The 16,721-nt window shown below is 38.4% G+C and overlaps 1 long non-coding RNA gene across 4 annotated transcripts in view; it reads right to left on the bottom strand.

Moving 5' to 3' along the window:
* Positions 1-211: 211 nt before the first annotated feature.
* The window catches only part of LOC111775179 (uncharacterized), a 42,155-nt gene continuing 25,645 nt past the window's right edge, over positions 212-16,721 (bottom strand). For all 4 annotated transcript variants that reach the window (XR_011422284.1, XR_011422283.1, XR_002810670.2 and 1 more), the window contains 2 exons: positions 16,202-16,401; positions 212-3,945 (listed from right to left, as the gene is read on the bottom strand). This is a non-coding gene — a long non-coding RNA (uncharacterized lncRNA). The remainder of the gene's footprint in view (positions 3,946-16,201; positions 16,402-16,721) is intronic.

Below are 16,721 nucleotides of genomic sequence, written 5' to 3'. Positions count from 1 at the left end.
CTGATTTTAGGCTTTGTTCTCCTTTTTCTACTTCTATTAGGTGTAGTTTAAGATTACTTATTTCAGATTTTTCTTGTTTGTTGAGGTAGGCCTGTATGGCTATAAATTTCCCTCTTAATACTGCTTTTGCTGCATCCCATAAGAGTTGGTATGTTGTGTTTTCATTTCCATTTATCTCCAGGTATTTTTGATTTCTCCTTTGATTTCTTAATTGGGCCAATGGTTGTTCAGTCTCCACATATTTGTGACTTTCCCAGCCTTTTTCTTGTAGTTGATTTCTGGTTTTATAGCATTGTGGTAGGAAAAGATAGTTGATATGATTTCAGTCTTCTTAAGTTTATTGAGGCTTGCGTTGTTTTCCAACATATGGTCTATCTTTGAGAATGTTCCATGTGCATGTGAGAAGAATGTATATTCTGTTGTAGTTGGATGGAACGTTCTACATATATATATTTAAGTCCATCTGGTCTAGTATTGCATTTAAGGCTACGGTTTCCTTGTTGATTTTCTATCTGGATGATCTATCCATTGATTTAAGTTTGATGCTGAGGTTCCCTATTACTGTGTTGCTGTCAATTTCTCCCTTTAGGTTTGTTAATAGTTGCTTTATATACTTTGGTGCTCCTGTGTTAAGCGCATATATATTCATAAGTGTTTTGTCCTCTTGGTGGAATGTCTGTTTTATCATTTTATACTGCTCCACTTTGTCTCTCATTGTCTTCTTTTATCTTTAAGTCTGCTTTTCTGATATAAGTACAGCAACACCTGCTTTCTTTTGTTTGCCATTTGTTTGGGGTATTGTCTTCCATGCCTTCACCCTGAGCCTATGTTTGTCTGTAGAGTTGACACGCGTTTGCTGGAGGCAGCGTATTGTTGAGTCTTGTTTTTTAATCCACCTGCCACTTTATGTCTTTTGACTGGAGTGTTCAATCCATTTACATTTAGAGCAAGTATTGATATATGAGGGCTTAATACTGCCATTTTATCTCTTGTTTTCTGGTTGTTCTATATTTCCATTGTTTCTTTTTCCTTGTATTTCTGTCATTTCAGTTTGGTGGTTTTCTGTGATGGTTTTCTCAGTTTTCTCTTTCTTTATGATTTGTGGTTCTCCTCTGATTTTTTTGTTTAGTGGTTGCCATGAGGTTTGTATAAAAGATCTCATAGATAAGATAGTCCATTTTCTGATAGCCTCGTACCTCCATTAGCCTAAGTAGCTTTCATATCTTACCTCTTCTCATTCTGAATTATTGTCACAAATTACTTTTTTTTGTGTTGTGAGTTTGTGACTAAATTGAAGTGTTTATAGCTATTTTTGATGCCTTCCTTCCCTTCATCTTTAATGTTATAATTAAGTCTTTACTAACCCATTCTGATACAGAGCTGCACTTTTCTGATTCTATCAGTCTGTTTAGTTCCTTGTTCAAGGTTTTGTAAACCTCTGCTTTTTAGTTTCAGATGGGACGGCACCTTTCAATGTTTTTGGTAAGGCAGCCCTAGTGCTGATGACCTCCCTCAGCTTTTGTTTTTCTAGGGATGCTTTTATTTCTCCATCATATCTGAAGGATAGTTTCACTGGATAGGGTATTCTTTGCTGAAAGTTTTTGTTTTTCAGTATTTTGAATATATCATTCCACTCTCTTAGCTTGTAAGGTTTCTGCTGAGAAATCCATTGAAAGCCTGATAGGAGTTCCTTTGTAGGTTATTTTCTTCTGCCTTCCTGCCCTTAATATTTTTCCTTTGTGTTTTACTTTTGCCAGTTTTAATATTATATGCCTTGGAGAAGGTCTTTTTGCATTGATGTAATTAGGAATTCTATTGTTTTGATGTATTTGTAAGTCCAGTTCCTTCCCCAGGTTTGGGAAGTTCTCAGCTATAATTTCTTTGAACAAGCTCTCTGCTCCTTTCTCTCTCTCTTCTCCCTCTCGAATACCTATTATCCTTATGTTGCTTTTCCTAATTAAGTCACATATTTCTTGAAGAATTTCTTCATTTTTTAAAAATCTTAGTTCTCTCTCCTCTTCCATCTGAAGCATTTCTAGGTTTCTATCTTCTAGGTCACTTATTCTCTCCTCCATAAGGTCAGCTCTATTTTTTATGGCTTTTAGATTATTTTTTATCTCATTAATTGTGTTCTTCACATCCAGAATTTCTGTATAATTTTTTAAGGGCTTCAACCTCTTTGGTGAAGTGTTCCTTCTGCTCATTAACTTTATTTCTGAGCTCACTGAACTGTCTTTCTGAGTTTTCTTGTAACTCATTGAGTTTTTTGTTTTGTTTTGTTTTGTGAGGAAGACTTTCCCTGAGCTAGCATCTGTTGCCAATCCTCTTCTTTTTTAGCTTGAGGAAGATTAGCCCTGAGCTAACATCTGTGCCAATCTTCCACTACTTTGTATGTGGGATGCCTCCATAGCATGGCTGATGAGTAGAGTAGGTTCTGCACCCAGAATCCAAGTCTGTAAACCCATGCCACTGAAGCGGAGTGCATGGAACTTTAACCACCCAGCCATGGGTTTCTTTATGCCAAGTATTTTGAGTTCTCCATCATTTAGATTGTAAATTTCTGAGACTTCAGGATTGGTTTCTGGAGACTTGTCATTTTCTTTCTGCTCTGAAATGTTACTGTAGTTCTTCATGGTGTTTGATGAATTGATCCTTTGCCAGTGCATTTGTGGTAGTATCAAGTCGCAGATTCCACCTGCCACCACTGTGGGGGTGGGCAGAAGCTGTGTTTTCTGATCTTGCTCCATCTGCTGGAAGTTGTGCTGGTAGGGCTGTTCTGCTTTTGTGCAGGCTGGCCCCAGCTGCTTACTGGGTTGGGCATGCACATGCAGGCTGGGCCTCTGTGTTCCGCCCATGGTTCACTCTTGTGTTGGCAGGGCCACTGTGCTCAGTAGGGGACTGGCCAAGCTTCTGTGCTAGGTGGGAAGGGCACTTTCTTTCATGTGGGCCAGCTCTGCACTCATGGGGGGTTCAGCTGAGCTGCTGCACTTGGTGGGCAGGGCTCTTTCACAGGGGCTGAGCCACCACCACCTGGTGGGAAGTGCCCCCATGAGTGGGGCAGCCACAGCACGGTGGGTGCTCCCAAAGTCTGGGCTACCACTCTGAAAGTGTTTGCATGCAGGCTGGGCTGCCTCCACCTTCTCTCACAGCCATGCCAGCTGCTGTGTGAGGACCCACAACCTGCAATGCTGCTGCTGGGGTGGGGGAAGGGTCTGCTCACCCAGTTCCACTGCTTCCTGGGGATCCAGGCCACTCACCTTCAGATGCGTGGCTGTGTGGATCTCTCAGGTGTTCTGTGGTGCTGTGTAGAGAATCCTCTGTTGGTTAACACATGTCCTTTAAGTTGTAAATTAGAGGGGAGAGACAAAGGGAACAATTCACTCTGGCATGCTGCTGATGTCACTCCTTCTTTTTACTTTCCAAAGTACCTCAGTAGGGCGATACAGTAAGTGGTCAGTTGCCAGAAGGTGGAAGCTTTGGAGACAACACACAGTTATGGATAGCCACCCAGATATCTTCATCAGCCCATCCCTTCCTTCCAGTGAGCAAGGAACATCCAGGTTGGGGTGAGACAGATCAGGGAAGAAGCCTAGACAATCAGCAAATGCCTGCAGTCCCATCTGGAAGATGAAATGGAGATCAAAGGGACATGAAGTCTCCGTGGAAAGCAGCATTTTTCCTTCCAAGAGCCAAGTGGAACAGTGAATGGTCAGCAGCCAGCAGACCCTGGTGGATTACTGGATCTTCTCTAAGGTGGCATCCTGGTGCTGGGAATCTTATCTCCTTGAAGGAATCAAGTAGCAAGACCAATGCTTACATCATCAAACTTGATACTCCATCTGAGTCTTGTAAGAGAAGATCAATGCAGCTGGAGGGCCTTGAGTGGTGGATCATATCCTAAAGTTCCAGGGTCAGAACTGGTGGAACTTTTGCAGAGTCAGAGACCTGCAGATCAAGAACAGTGATACCATCATGTTCCTTAAGACTGACAAGGTCCTGTAAGTCCTCAGGGGTAGCCATGCCCAGGCTAACCATGATCTAGACAGTCTTCCTGATGGTCCTGCTTCTCCTTCCCACCCCTGCCTATCCAGAGTATTGTGATCTTTCTGAAGCATAAATATGAACATATCCTTGTCCTGCTTAAAATTCTGTAATGGCTCCTCATTACCTACAGAATAAAGTTCAAGTTCCTGTGCTTGGCATTCTAGGTTCTTGACAATCTAGCCCTTGCTTATCTCTCTAGTTCCCCTCACGACTCTCAAAACACATCCTACACTAGTCATGCCCAAACACTTTCAGTTCCCCAAATGCTGAATCATCACAGCTCCATGACACTGAGTCAACAATCATTTCCCCCATGTTTTCATCTTTCAACGCCCAAAACTCCAAGTCATTGGTTCTCAAAGTATGAGTCCCAGACCAGGAGAATCATCATCATCTGGAAACATTTAGAAATGAAAAACTGTTAGCTCCTAAAGTAGACCTACTGAATCAGATTGTTGGCAGGGCCTGGCAATCTAATGCTTTAACAAACCTTCCAAATGGTTCTGATGCATGCTCAAGGCTGACAACCACTGCTATAGGAAATCTTTTGGACCTGACTCCCATGAACCTCATACGGCTGACCAAATAATTCTCTGTGCCCAGACCCCAGACCTGGTGCAAATTTCTATGAGAGCACCTGGGACCCTCATTTGTTCCTTTGTTGGATCATCTGTCTTTCTGGTTTAATTAGACTGGGCAGGAATTGTCGCTTATTCCTTGTGTCCCCATGGCCTGGAATCATACCTACCCAGAGCAAATGCTTGGCAGATACTTGTTGAATAAACAAATAAACCAAAGAATGGCTTTGAATCTTTAATTATTATCTTCTTGAGAGTCTCAGCCCAAAGCTGTTCTGAGTAGACATTTTTTGGGGTGCTCCCCCACCAGCCTATGTCTCATTCTTTTAATTACCCCCATTCACCTACCATACTGGAGAGGAAGACCTGGTTGGCCATGCTCATATCCAGTAACTTTAACCTCTGTCTGCAGCTTATTGGAACAAAAGTGATCACGTGACCTGGGATGGAATCCATCTTTTGGCAAACAATCAGACTTTGAGACCCACAACCTGCAATGCTGCCGCTGGGGTGGGGGAAGGGTCTGCTCACCCAGTTCCACTGCTTCCTGGGGATCCAGGCCACTCACCTTCAGATGCATGGCTGTGTGGATCTCTCAGGTGTTCAGATTTTTAGACAATCAGATTTTGAGTCTAGGGAGTAGGAACTAGAACAGGGAGCTCCATATACAATTAAATGAGGGTGAGTGTCTAAACAGGAATGCAATCAGGACTGGAGTGGGCTGAGCAGCTTGAGACAGATCTCCAGCCTAGCTTATAGATTAGTAAAGTGAGAGACCCATCAGCTTAGAGAAAGCAGCCACACACAGCAAGAGACAGGATCAATAGCCTTCGTAAAGTTCCAGAGAGACAGACAGAAAAGCTACAGGATGCTGACCGTTTTACCTTTTCTCCATAGAATTCCCTCTGTATCTTTTCTTCAACTTGAGTGGGTTTTCATTCATTGTGTGAGTCAGAGTGGGTCTCTATTCTGACCCAAGAGCCTTGACTAAAATCTGTTTCAGTAGCTTGATGAAATTGTTTTGTCTTCCTTCGTAAATTAATATCCTATACATTTATATGGCATTTACACCAAGAGTCTCCATAGACATGGTGTCATTTGATTCTTATTCTCCCAGCTGCACTGGAAGTTAGATAGACAAGTGGAATTAACACCCCTCCTCCATTTTACAGATGAGAAAATGGAGGCTTAGAGGATAATGACTGATGTTCAGAGGGCAATAAACATGGAAGAGGAACCATGACAGCCTCAGCAGGGGCATCCTGGAGCATCTCATAGATCATCCGGAAGGAAGACTTTTCTTTGCCACCTTCTCTGGGCCTCTCCCATAATTACAAACCCTAAGCTCTAGCCTCATCATCCTCTTAGCCTTTTCCAATCCTTCAGTAATACTGTTCAGACCAAATAAATCCACCCCTCTGGCCACAGCTGATTTGACGAGGGATGATCATTTGACCCAGGATAGAATCAATCCATTAGCTGTACAAAGTCAATCAGATTTTGAGTTTGGGAGACTGAGAACTATTATTTCTTTTTTTCCAAAAGAACAAATTTATTGTCTCACAGATATGACAGTTATTACTTCTGCCCACCCTCTTCTGACTGACTGAATAAGTTGACATGTTAGTCCTCAATTAGCTCACCTGAACATGATATTTTATACTACTGAACTGACTTTTCATTAAACAATGTTTTTTGAGGGTTTACTATGTACAAGTCACTGTTTAGGCATAATCAAAGATACCATAAAAATAAAAGTCTATACACTCAATATAGATATAATTCAGGTTGTGTAGATGACCCAAACTTATGAGAAGGCAGTACATAATGCCAAATAAATGTGGTCACCTTGAAAGGAGAAATTACTCAAAAGTTGGGGTGATCTAAGGAAGTTTTATACAGAAGTTGGGGTTTTAGCTCGTCTCTAAGGAATGGATAATATTGAAATTGGGGACAAGAAGACAAGACATTCCAAGTGTAGACTATCTCCAGGAAAGTCACAGACCTAGGAAATCTTAAGGTTCTTACAGAGAGGATGATAACAAAATCAGTTTACCTAGTGCTAAAGGTTTATAAAAGGAAGTTGACAACAATGGCCTTGAGTCACTAAACATTTGTCAATGGTTAGTGACTCAAGCATCACTGGTGACATCTCAAGCCACTCCTCATACTATAGAAGAGGGACAGGTGTTCCAGTAGCCAAATCTATGATTTAAACCTGTGGTACAAGGACAGTCCTTTCCTGGCGTCTCACGGTATCACCCTCGGCTACCCCTTCCCTCACAGCATTAGACTTATGGATAACAAGATTTAACACATAAGTTCTAAAACTCTAACCTTGCCACCACCATCCACCCAGTTCCCACTAAGTTGGGAAATAGGCAATATAGGAAATAGGAAACAATAGGAAGGTTTTGAACAGGGGCACAGTATCTTTGAAAGATGGGTTTGGTAGTGGGCGTATTTGAACTCTGCGAACCTGTAGGTAAATGCAGGCAGGTAGACTGTGTAGGAATCCATTTTTATGAATATTTGTTGAGTTACTATGTGACTGTGTTCCATTTACATTTACTAACTTAATTTTAAGGCAATCCTACAAATATGATAATAATATGCTGACTTTATAAACAGGGAAACTAAGGTACAACGAGATTTAAGTAACTTTCCCAGCATCGATTCACTAACAGATAGGAGCTGGGATATGAACCCAAACTTTTATAGTGTTAAAGCTCATCACTCTTGTTACTCTTTCTTTTTTTCCTCAGCTTTAGTGAGATATAATACACAAAAACTGTGTATGTTCAAGGTGTACAACGTGATGTTTTTATATACGTATACAGTGTGAAAAGATTACCACAATCAAGCCAATTAACAGTATAGTACCTTTTTTGTGATGAGAATGCTTAAGATCTACTGTCTTAGCAAATTTCAAGTATATAATACTGTATTATTAATTATAGTCACACTGCTTACATTAGATCCTTGAACTTACTCATCCTGCATAACTGAAACTTTGTGCCCTTTAACCAATATTTCCCCATTTCCCTCACCCTCCAGTCCCCGGCAAGCACCATTCTATTCTCCACTCTTATGAGTTCAACTTTTTTTTTTTTTAGATTTCACATATAAGTGATACCATATAGTATTTGTCTTTCTCTTTCTGGCTTATTTCATACTGCCCTCCAGGTTCATCCATGTTGTCTCAAATGGCAGAATTTCCTTCCTATTTATGGCTCAATAATATTCCACTGTGTGTGTGTATCACATTTTTTTTATCCATTCATCCATTGATAGGCATGTAAGTCATTTTCATACCTTGGCTATTGTGAATAATGCTGCAATGTACACGAGAGTGCAGATATCTCTTCAAGATACCGATTTCATTTCCTTCAGATATATACGCAGAAGTGAGATTGCTGGATCATATGGAAGTTCTATTTTTGATTTCTTGAGGGAACTCCATAATGTTTTCCATAATGGCTGTACCACTTTACATTCCCACCAACAGAGGGCAAGGGCTCCCTTTTCTACACATCCGAACCAACACTTGTTATCGTTTGTCTTTTTGATAACAGCCATTCTAACAGGTGTGAGATGATATCTTACTGTGGTTTTGATTTGTATTTCCCTGATGATTAGTGATGTTGAGCACCTTTTCATGTACTTGTTGGATGTCTGTATGTCTTCTTTTGAGAAATGTCTATTCAGGTCCTTTGACCAATTTACATTAGATTATTGGTTTTCTTACTATTGAATTGTTTCAGTTCCCGTATATTTTGGATATAAACCCCTTATCAGATGTATGGTTTGCAAATATTTTCTCCCATTCTATAGGTTGTCTCTTCACTTTATAGATTGTTTCCTTCACTGTACAGAAGGTTTTCAGTTTGTTACAATCCAATTTGTCTATTTTTGCTTTTGTTGCCTGTGCTTTGAGGGTCATAGCCAAAAAAATCATTGCCCAGACTAATGTCAAGAGCTTTTTCTCTATGTTCTCTTTTAGTAGTTTTACAGTTTCAGGTCTTACACTTAAGTCTTTAATCAATTTTCAGTTGATTTTTCTATATGGTGTGAGACAATGGTCCAATTTCATTCTTCTGGATGTGGATATCCAGTTTTCCTAACATTGTTTATTGAAGAGACTGTCCTTTTTCCATTGTTTGTTCCTTGGCATCTCTGTTGAAGATCAAGTGACCATAAATCCATGGATTTACTTCTGGGCTCTCAATTCTGTTCCACTAGTCAATGTGTCTGTTTTCATGCCAGTACCAAACTGTTTTGTTTACTATAGCTTTCTAACATAGTTTGAAATCAGGAAGTGTGGTGCCTCTAGCTTTGTTCTTTCTCAGGATTGCTTTCGGTATTCAGGGTCTTTTGTAGTTCCATATGAATTTTAGGATTGCTTTTTCTATGTCTGTGAAAAACACCATTGGAATTTTAATAAGGTTTGCATTGAAACTAGAGATAGCTTTGGGTAGTATAGACATTTTAACAATATTAATTCTTCCAATCCATGAACACAGTGTATCTTTCCATTTATTTGTATCTTCTTTGATTTTGTTCATCAATGTCTTATAGTTTTCAGTGTTCAAATCTTTCATCTCCTTGGTTAAATTTATTCCTAAGTATTTCATTCTTTTTGATGCTCTTGTAAATGGGATTGTCTTATTAATTTCTTTTTCAGATAGTTCATTGTTAGTGTGTAGAAATACAATTGACTTTCATATGTTGATTTTATATCCTGCAACTTTGCTGAAATTATTCATTTGTTCTAACAGTTTTTTGGTGGAGTCTTTAGGGTTTGCAATATATAATATCATGTTGTCTGCAAAGAAAGATAAGTTTACTTCCTCCTTTCAGATTTGTATGACTTTTATTTCCTTTTTTGCCTAACTTCTCTGGCTAGGACTTCCAGTACAATGTTGAATAGAAGTTGCAAGAGTGAGCATCCATGTCTTATTCCTGATCTTACAGGAAAAGCTTTTAGCTTTTCATCACTGAATATGATATTACCTGTGAGCTTGTCATGTATGGTCTTTATGTTGAGGTGCATGTCTTCCATACCTAACTTGTTGAGAGTTGTTATCAGGAAGAGTGTTGAATTTTGTCAAATGGTTTTTCTGCATATATTGAGATGATCATATGACTTTTTTCTTTATTCTGTTAATGTAGTGTATCACATTTCCTGATTTGCATATGTTGAACCATCCTTGCATTCTAGGGATAAATCCCACTTGATTATGGTGTATGATCCTTTTCATGTGCTGTTGAATTTGGTTTGCTAGTATTTTGTTAAGGATTTTTGCATCTATGTTCATCAGGGATATTGGTTTGTTGTTTTCCTTCTTGTAGTCTTTGTCAGGCTTTGGTATTAGGGGAATGCTGGCCTCACAGAATGAGTTTGGAAGTGTTCCTTCCTTTTCAAGTTTTTGGAAGAGTTTGAGAAGGACTGGCATTCTCCTTTCAATGTTTGGTAGAATTCACTAGTGAAGCCATTTTGTCTTGGGCTTTTCTTTCTTGGGAGGATTTGGATCACTGATTCAATCTCTTTACTTGTTATTGGTCTGTTCAGATATACTATTTCTTCATGATTCAGTCTTGTAGGTTGTATGTTTCTAGGATTTTTTCTATTTCTTTTAGGTTATTCAATTTATTGGCATATAATGCTCCATAGTAGTCTCTTATGATCCTTCACATAGTCTTGTGGTATCAGTTCTAATGTCTTCTCCTTCACTGATAATTTTATTTTAGTTTTCTCTCTGTTTTTCTTAGTCTAGCTAAAGGTTTGTCAATTTTGTTATCTTTTAAAAAATCAGCTTTTAGTTTTGTTGATCTTTTCTATTGTTTTCCTAGTCTCTACCTCATTTATTTCCACTCTAATCTTTCTTATTTCCTTCTGTCTGCTAGCTTCTGGCTTAATTTGTTTTTCTTTTTTAGATAAGACCTCTGCATAGCTTACCAAAACTGTTCTTTTTGATTTGAATTGATCAATTCAGCCTTAGTCCAGGAATCCCAAAGCACTCCACACATGGATCCTAAAAAAGGCATGTGCCCCAAGTCCATCTCTCTCTCTGCCTGCGCACTGCCTTGACTTCCCTGTGTGGCCCCTCAAGGCGTGCTGTGTACTTTCTCCAGGACTCATGAATAACAAACTTCTCTTTCAGTTTCTCTCGTGGTCTTTTGTTGAACCACAGCTACAATCTGGCATCTTGTGCTTCAATTAACAAATATTAATTTAACAAAATTAAAAGTGGTGTATTACATTGATGAATTTTCATAGGTTGAACTATCTTGAACTCCAGGAATAAATCCTACTTGGTCATGGTGTACAGTTCTTTTAGTAGGGTGTTGAATTCTGTTTGCTAGTATTGTTTTTGAGAATAACTGTATCAATATAGTCATCAGAGATATTGGTCTATAGTTTTCCTTTCTTTAGTGTCTTTGTATGGCTTTGTTATCAGGGTAATGCTGGTCTCATACAATGAGCTTGGAAGCATCCCCTCTTCTTTAATGTTTTGGGAGAGTTTGAGATATATTGGTGCTAATTCTTCTTTCAATGTCTTGTAGAATTCACCAGTGAAACCATCTGGTCCTTGGCTTTTCTTGTTGGGAGGTTTTTGATTGCTGATTCATTCTCCTTACTAGTTATAGATCTGTTCAGGTTTTATATTCCTTTATTATCAGTCTTGGTTGGTTGTGCGCTTATAGGAATTTGTCCATTTCATCTAGGTTATCTAATTTGTTGACATACAATTGTTCACAGTATGCTCTTACAATACTTTTAATTTCTGTATCTTCAGTAGTAATATCATCACTTTCATTTCTGATTTTAGTTAATTGAGTCTTCTCTCTTTCTTTCTTGGTCAATGTAGCCAAAAGTTTGTTAATTTTGTTGATGTTTTTTCAAAGAATCAGCTCTTAGTTTTGTTGATTTTTCTCCACTCCTTTTCTATTCTCTATGTTAATCTTTATTATTTCCTTCCTTCTGCTAACTTTACACTTAGTTTGTTCTTTTTCTAGTTTTTTAAGGTTTAAAGTTAGGCTGTTGATTTGAAATCTTCTTTTTTAATGTAAGCATTTACAGCTATACATTTCTCTCTTAGCACTATTTTTACTGCATCTCATAGTTTTGGTATGTTGTGTTTTCATTTTCATTTTCCTCAAGATATTTTCTAATTTCTCTTTGACCCATTGGTTGTTTAAGAATGTGTTGTTTAATTTCCATGTTTGTTAATTTCCAAATTTCCTTCTTAACAGAATAATTTCTGTTATTCATTTCTAATTTCATTCCATTGTGATTCAAAATGATACCTTGTTTAATTTTAAACTTTTAAAAATTTATTAAGACTTGTTTTGTGGCCTAATATATGGTGCATCTTTGAGAATGTTCCATGTGCACTTGAGAAAAATGTGTAGTCTGTTATTGTTAGGTAGAGTGTTCTGTACATGTCTATCAGCTCCAATTGGTCTATAGTGTTGTTCAGATCCCCTATTTCCTTATTGATTTTCTGTTTGCTTGTTCTATCCATTTTTGAAAACGGAGTATTGATGTCTCCCGCTATTATTATAGAGCTGTCTATTTCTCCCTTCAATTCTGTTAGTGTTTGCCTCATCTATTTTGGAGCTCTGCTATTTAGTGCATATGTGTTTACAACTGTGATGTATTCTTGCTTAATGGACTCCTTTATCAACATATAATGTTCTTCTTTATTCCTACTAACAGTTTTTGACTTAAAGTCTGTTTTGTTTGCTATTACTATAGCTACCTCTGATATTTTTTGTTACTATTTGCGTGGAATATTTTTTACCTTTCTTTCACTTTCAACCCATGTATGTCCTTAGATCTAAAGTGAGTCTCTTATAGACAGCATAGAGTTGGATCTTATTTTTTTATTGCAGCTTTATTGAGGTATAATTGACATACAAAATTGTAGGTTATTTAAAGTGTACATTGTAGTATTTGACATATGTATACAATGTGAAAGGATTCTCCCCATCTAGTTAATTAACACATCCATCACTTCACATATTTACCTTTTTTTTTTTTTGGTGAGGACATTTAAATTCTACTCTCTTAGCAAATTTCAACTATACAATACAGTGCTATCAACTATAATCATCAGAATCCTGTTTTTTAAAATCTCTTTTGCTAATCTATATCTTTTGATTGGGAATTTAATTTATTTACATTTAAAGTAATTATTGACATTTTGTTATTTGCTTTTTTCTGTATGTCTTATATTTTTTGTTCCTCATTTCCTCCATTACCGCCTTCCTCTGTGCTTAGTTGATTTTTTGCAGTAACATGTTTTGATTCACTCCTCATTTCCTTTTGTGTATACTCATTGTGGTTACCACGGACAGTACGTATAACATCCCAAAACACAACAATCTATCTCAACTGATTTCGACTTAACTTCAGTCTCACACAAAAACTCTACTCCTTTACAGCTCCACCCCCTCACTTTTTTATTTATATTACCAATTATTTTTTATATATTGTGTGTCCATTAACATAGATTTATAATTATTTTATGAAATTTTCTTTTAAATTTTGTAGAAAATAAAAAGTGGTGTTAAAAAACAAAATTACAATAACACTAGTTTTTATATTTGTTTATGTATTCACTTGTATTAGAGAACTTTACATTTTCATATGGCTTCAAATTACTCTCTAGTGTCCTACCACTTCAATGTGAACGACTTTTTTTAGCATTTCTTGTAGGGCAGGTCTAGTGGTATCAAACTCCCTCAGCTTTTGTTTACCGGCAACGTCTTTCTCCCTCATTTTTAAAAGACAATTTTGCCAGATGTGGAATTCTCAGTTGACTGTTTTTTATTTTAGCACTTTAAATATGGAATCCTGCCACATTCTGGCCTCCAAGGTTTCTGATAAGAACGCCACTAATAATCTAACTGAGGATCCTTTTTACATAAGCTTAACTTCTCTCCTGCCATTTTCAATATTCTCTTTGTATTCCGACAGTTTGATTACAATGTGTCCTGGTGTGGATCTCTTTGGGTTTATCCTCCTTGGAGTTTGGTGAGATTTTTGGATTTGTAGATACATATCTTTCCTCAAATTTGTTCAGTTTTTGGCCATTATTTCTTTAAATAATCTCTTTGCCCCCTTTTCTTCTTTTGGACTCTGATAATGCCTATCTTGGTTAACTTGATGATGTCCCATGAGCCCCTTAGGCTCTGTTCAATTTTCTTAATTCTTTTTTCTCCTCAGACTGGTGATTTCAAATGACCTCTCTTCAAGTTCTCTGATTCTTTCTTCTGCCAGCTTGAGCTGGTTGATGAACCCCTCTAGCAAATTTTTCAATTCGGTTATTGGATATTTAGAGCTAGCATTTCTGTTTGGTTCCTTTTTATAATTTCTATCTCGTCACTGATATTCTCACTTTGTTTATATATATAGTTTTCATAATTTTCTTTAGCTGTTTGTACTTTCTTTTCATTCTCTCAGTATATTTAAGACAGTTGTTTTAAAGTCTTTGTCTAGGATGTTTGATGCCTGTATTTCTTCAGAGATGGCTTCTGTGACTTCATTTTCTTCTCTTGAATGGGCCATGTTTTCCTGTTTCTTTGTCTGCCTTGTGACTTATTTTGTTGAAAATTGGGCTTTTGAAAACACAGCTCTCTCCCCCAGTGTTTGGAGACTGGCTTTTTTGCTAGGAAGGGACTCCACTAATTAGCAGAGCATCTTCTGAGCCTTAGGATCAGCCCAAGGTAAAGGGATAATGTCTTCTCAGGGGTTTTCTGGGCATATGTCTTGCCTGGAACTACGTGTGTGCTTTTTTTTTTTGATTCCCCCATATACAAAGCTACTTTTAAATGTCTTAGTTTCCCAAAGAGCCTCATACCAGCTTCTTCTTAGGGCCTTAGATGTTCTATTGTGTTCCTCTACCTGTAATCTCTTGCCTTAGGCATGTGTGGACCTGTAGCTCCCCTGCAACTTTCCAAAGCAACGCCTGTTGCTTCCCAGAGTTTTTCCCAGCCTGAAATCCAAGAAACATCACTTTTCTCTGTCTGAGCTTCAAGTTAGATGAAACAGAGACCAGTGTCTCAGGCAGCAGGCAGACAGACTAGAATGTTGCAATTAAGGTCTGCTTTCCCCCACCCCCTCACTCTGGTTTGAGGAAGGGAATGGGCTGCTTCTTTGTCCCAACCATGCCAAAATGTGCTATACTGGGAAGGGTGAGGAAAAACAACTGAAAATTTCCTACCATTTTAAATGTGGCTTTTTCTTCTTTAGGCACTTACTTAGTTGCTGTAGACCTTTAACTGTTTTCCAGAGTTCCTATTAAGTTATTTTAGCCACTCTCTAGCTGTTTCTTTTAATGTTTCCATGGGGGATAAAGGGCTTGGAGCTTCCTAGTTTGCCATCTGATGTCATTCACAATTTTTAATTTTTTTGGTGAGGAAGATTAGCCCTGAGCTAACATTCACCACCAATCCTCCTATTTTTGCTGAGGAAGATTGGCCCTGAGCTAACCTCTGTGCCCATCTTCCTCTATCTAACATGGGGGATGCCTGCCACAGCATAGCTTGATAAGCAGTGCATAGGTCCGTGCCTGGGATCTGAACTTGTGAACCCCGGGCTGTCAAACTGGAGCATGCGAACTTCACCACTATGCCATCAGGCCAGCTCCTATAAAATTGTAATATAATAAGCACAACTATAACATATCTGTAAAAATTTAAAATTTGAAATATTAGTGATTATACCAAAATTATAACTTATAATATCAATCAGGCAGCCAGCTCTATGACACAGACATGTAGGTTTTCTGACCAGATGAGAGGTGGCTCTATTTTCTATCAGCTTCTAATGCTCGGCCTAGTTAGTAAATAGCCAAGAAACAGCATCTTGGGAAGGAAAGGGGAGTCACCTGACGCTCCAGGGCTTACTCGTTGGGTCTTGCTGATGCAGCTGGTCCTCCTGAGAATTCCTCAGGGACAGCACTGTGTAGAGGGGACCGATACCACACATCGTCACTGGGCTCAGTAAAGAGCCTTTATTTGTATCACCTGCTGATGGTTTAAATCCTATGCTGAAACTTATTATTGCCCAGAGTTGAAATTTGTATTGTTTTGGAAAATATTCTTGAGCTCTTCTACCATTTACCTTTCAAAAAACAAATAAATCTCAGTCACCATGACTTGGCAGAAAAAGAGAACATTGTCTTAACAATTTCTGTTGATTTTAAAACATGATTGTTTTAAAAACTGCACTCCAAACGAAAGACTTTTATGAAAAGTGGATGATTACTATCCAAATCATAAAATTCATATAACTTCCAAAACTCACAGCATCATTATAATAATCTTTTTAATCCATAGACAGCATGCCCAGAGAAGAGTTCATCATTATGTTTAGTGATTTTGTGTTAGAGGAAAAACTGGTGTGGCCAGCAAGGCACATGGAACCTAACTTCAATTACGTGAGAGTCTGATGGTCTCAGCAATCACACAGTTCTTAGTGAAAGATAAACCTGCAAAGTCAACATATTATGAAAAAAATATGGAGATTACTGCAGGATGTCTAACAGAATGGAAGGTTAATTACTTACCTCATGCAAAAGAAGCACAAGGAGCGCGTCTCCCCTTCTATATTCAACAATTATGGCATCAAAGCTGGCATTGACAGAGGAAAAGGAACATTTCCAAGTCACAAGGGAAATGTGGATGTCATCATAACACAGGTCTTTAATTACTGCTTGCCCAAATCCATGCTGAAACTTGCTCTGTTGTGCCATTCACCTCATCATGTCTGCAGAACAAGAGTAAGAATTATGCTAGAACTCCATAGAACTGAAAGCTTTACTTTCACAAATGAAAAGCTGAAAGTAGGAATAGCAGAAAGGCATGGATTTCTGTTTGCTGTCCTAAAAAGCAGGTAAATTGCAATTGCCCTGCCCACCAGCAAGCCTGCAGCTGACTTATGCCACTGGGTCTCACAAACAGCCACACAGGGGATCTGCCCTGCTTACCAACGCCTGAAATGGTTGCATGCTGCCAAGCCTGGGGCATGCCCCACCCACCAGCGCTCTTGAGGGATCTGTGCACCATGGAGCCGTGTAGCCAGTTGGC

Source organism: Equus caballus, chromosome 10 (assembly GCF_041296265.1).
Source record: "Equus caballus isolate H_3958 breed thoroughbred chromosome 10, TB-T2T, whole genome shotgun sequence".
NCBI classification, from domain to species: Eukaryota; Metazoa; Chordata; class Mammalia; order Perissodactyla; family Equidae; genus Equus; species Equus caballus.
This window is presented reverse-complemented; position numbering and strand designations above follow the sequence as displayed.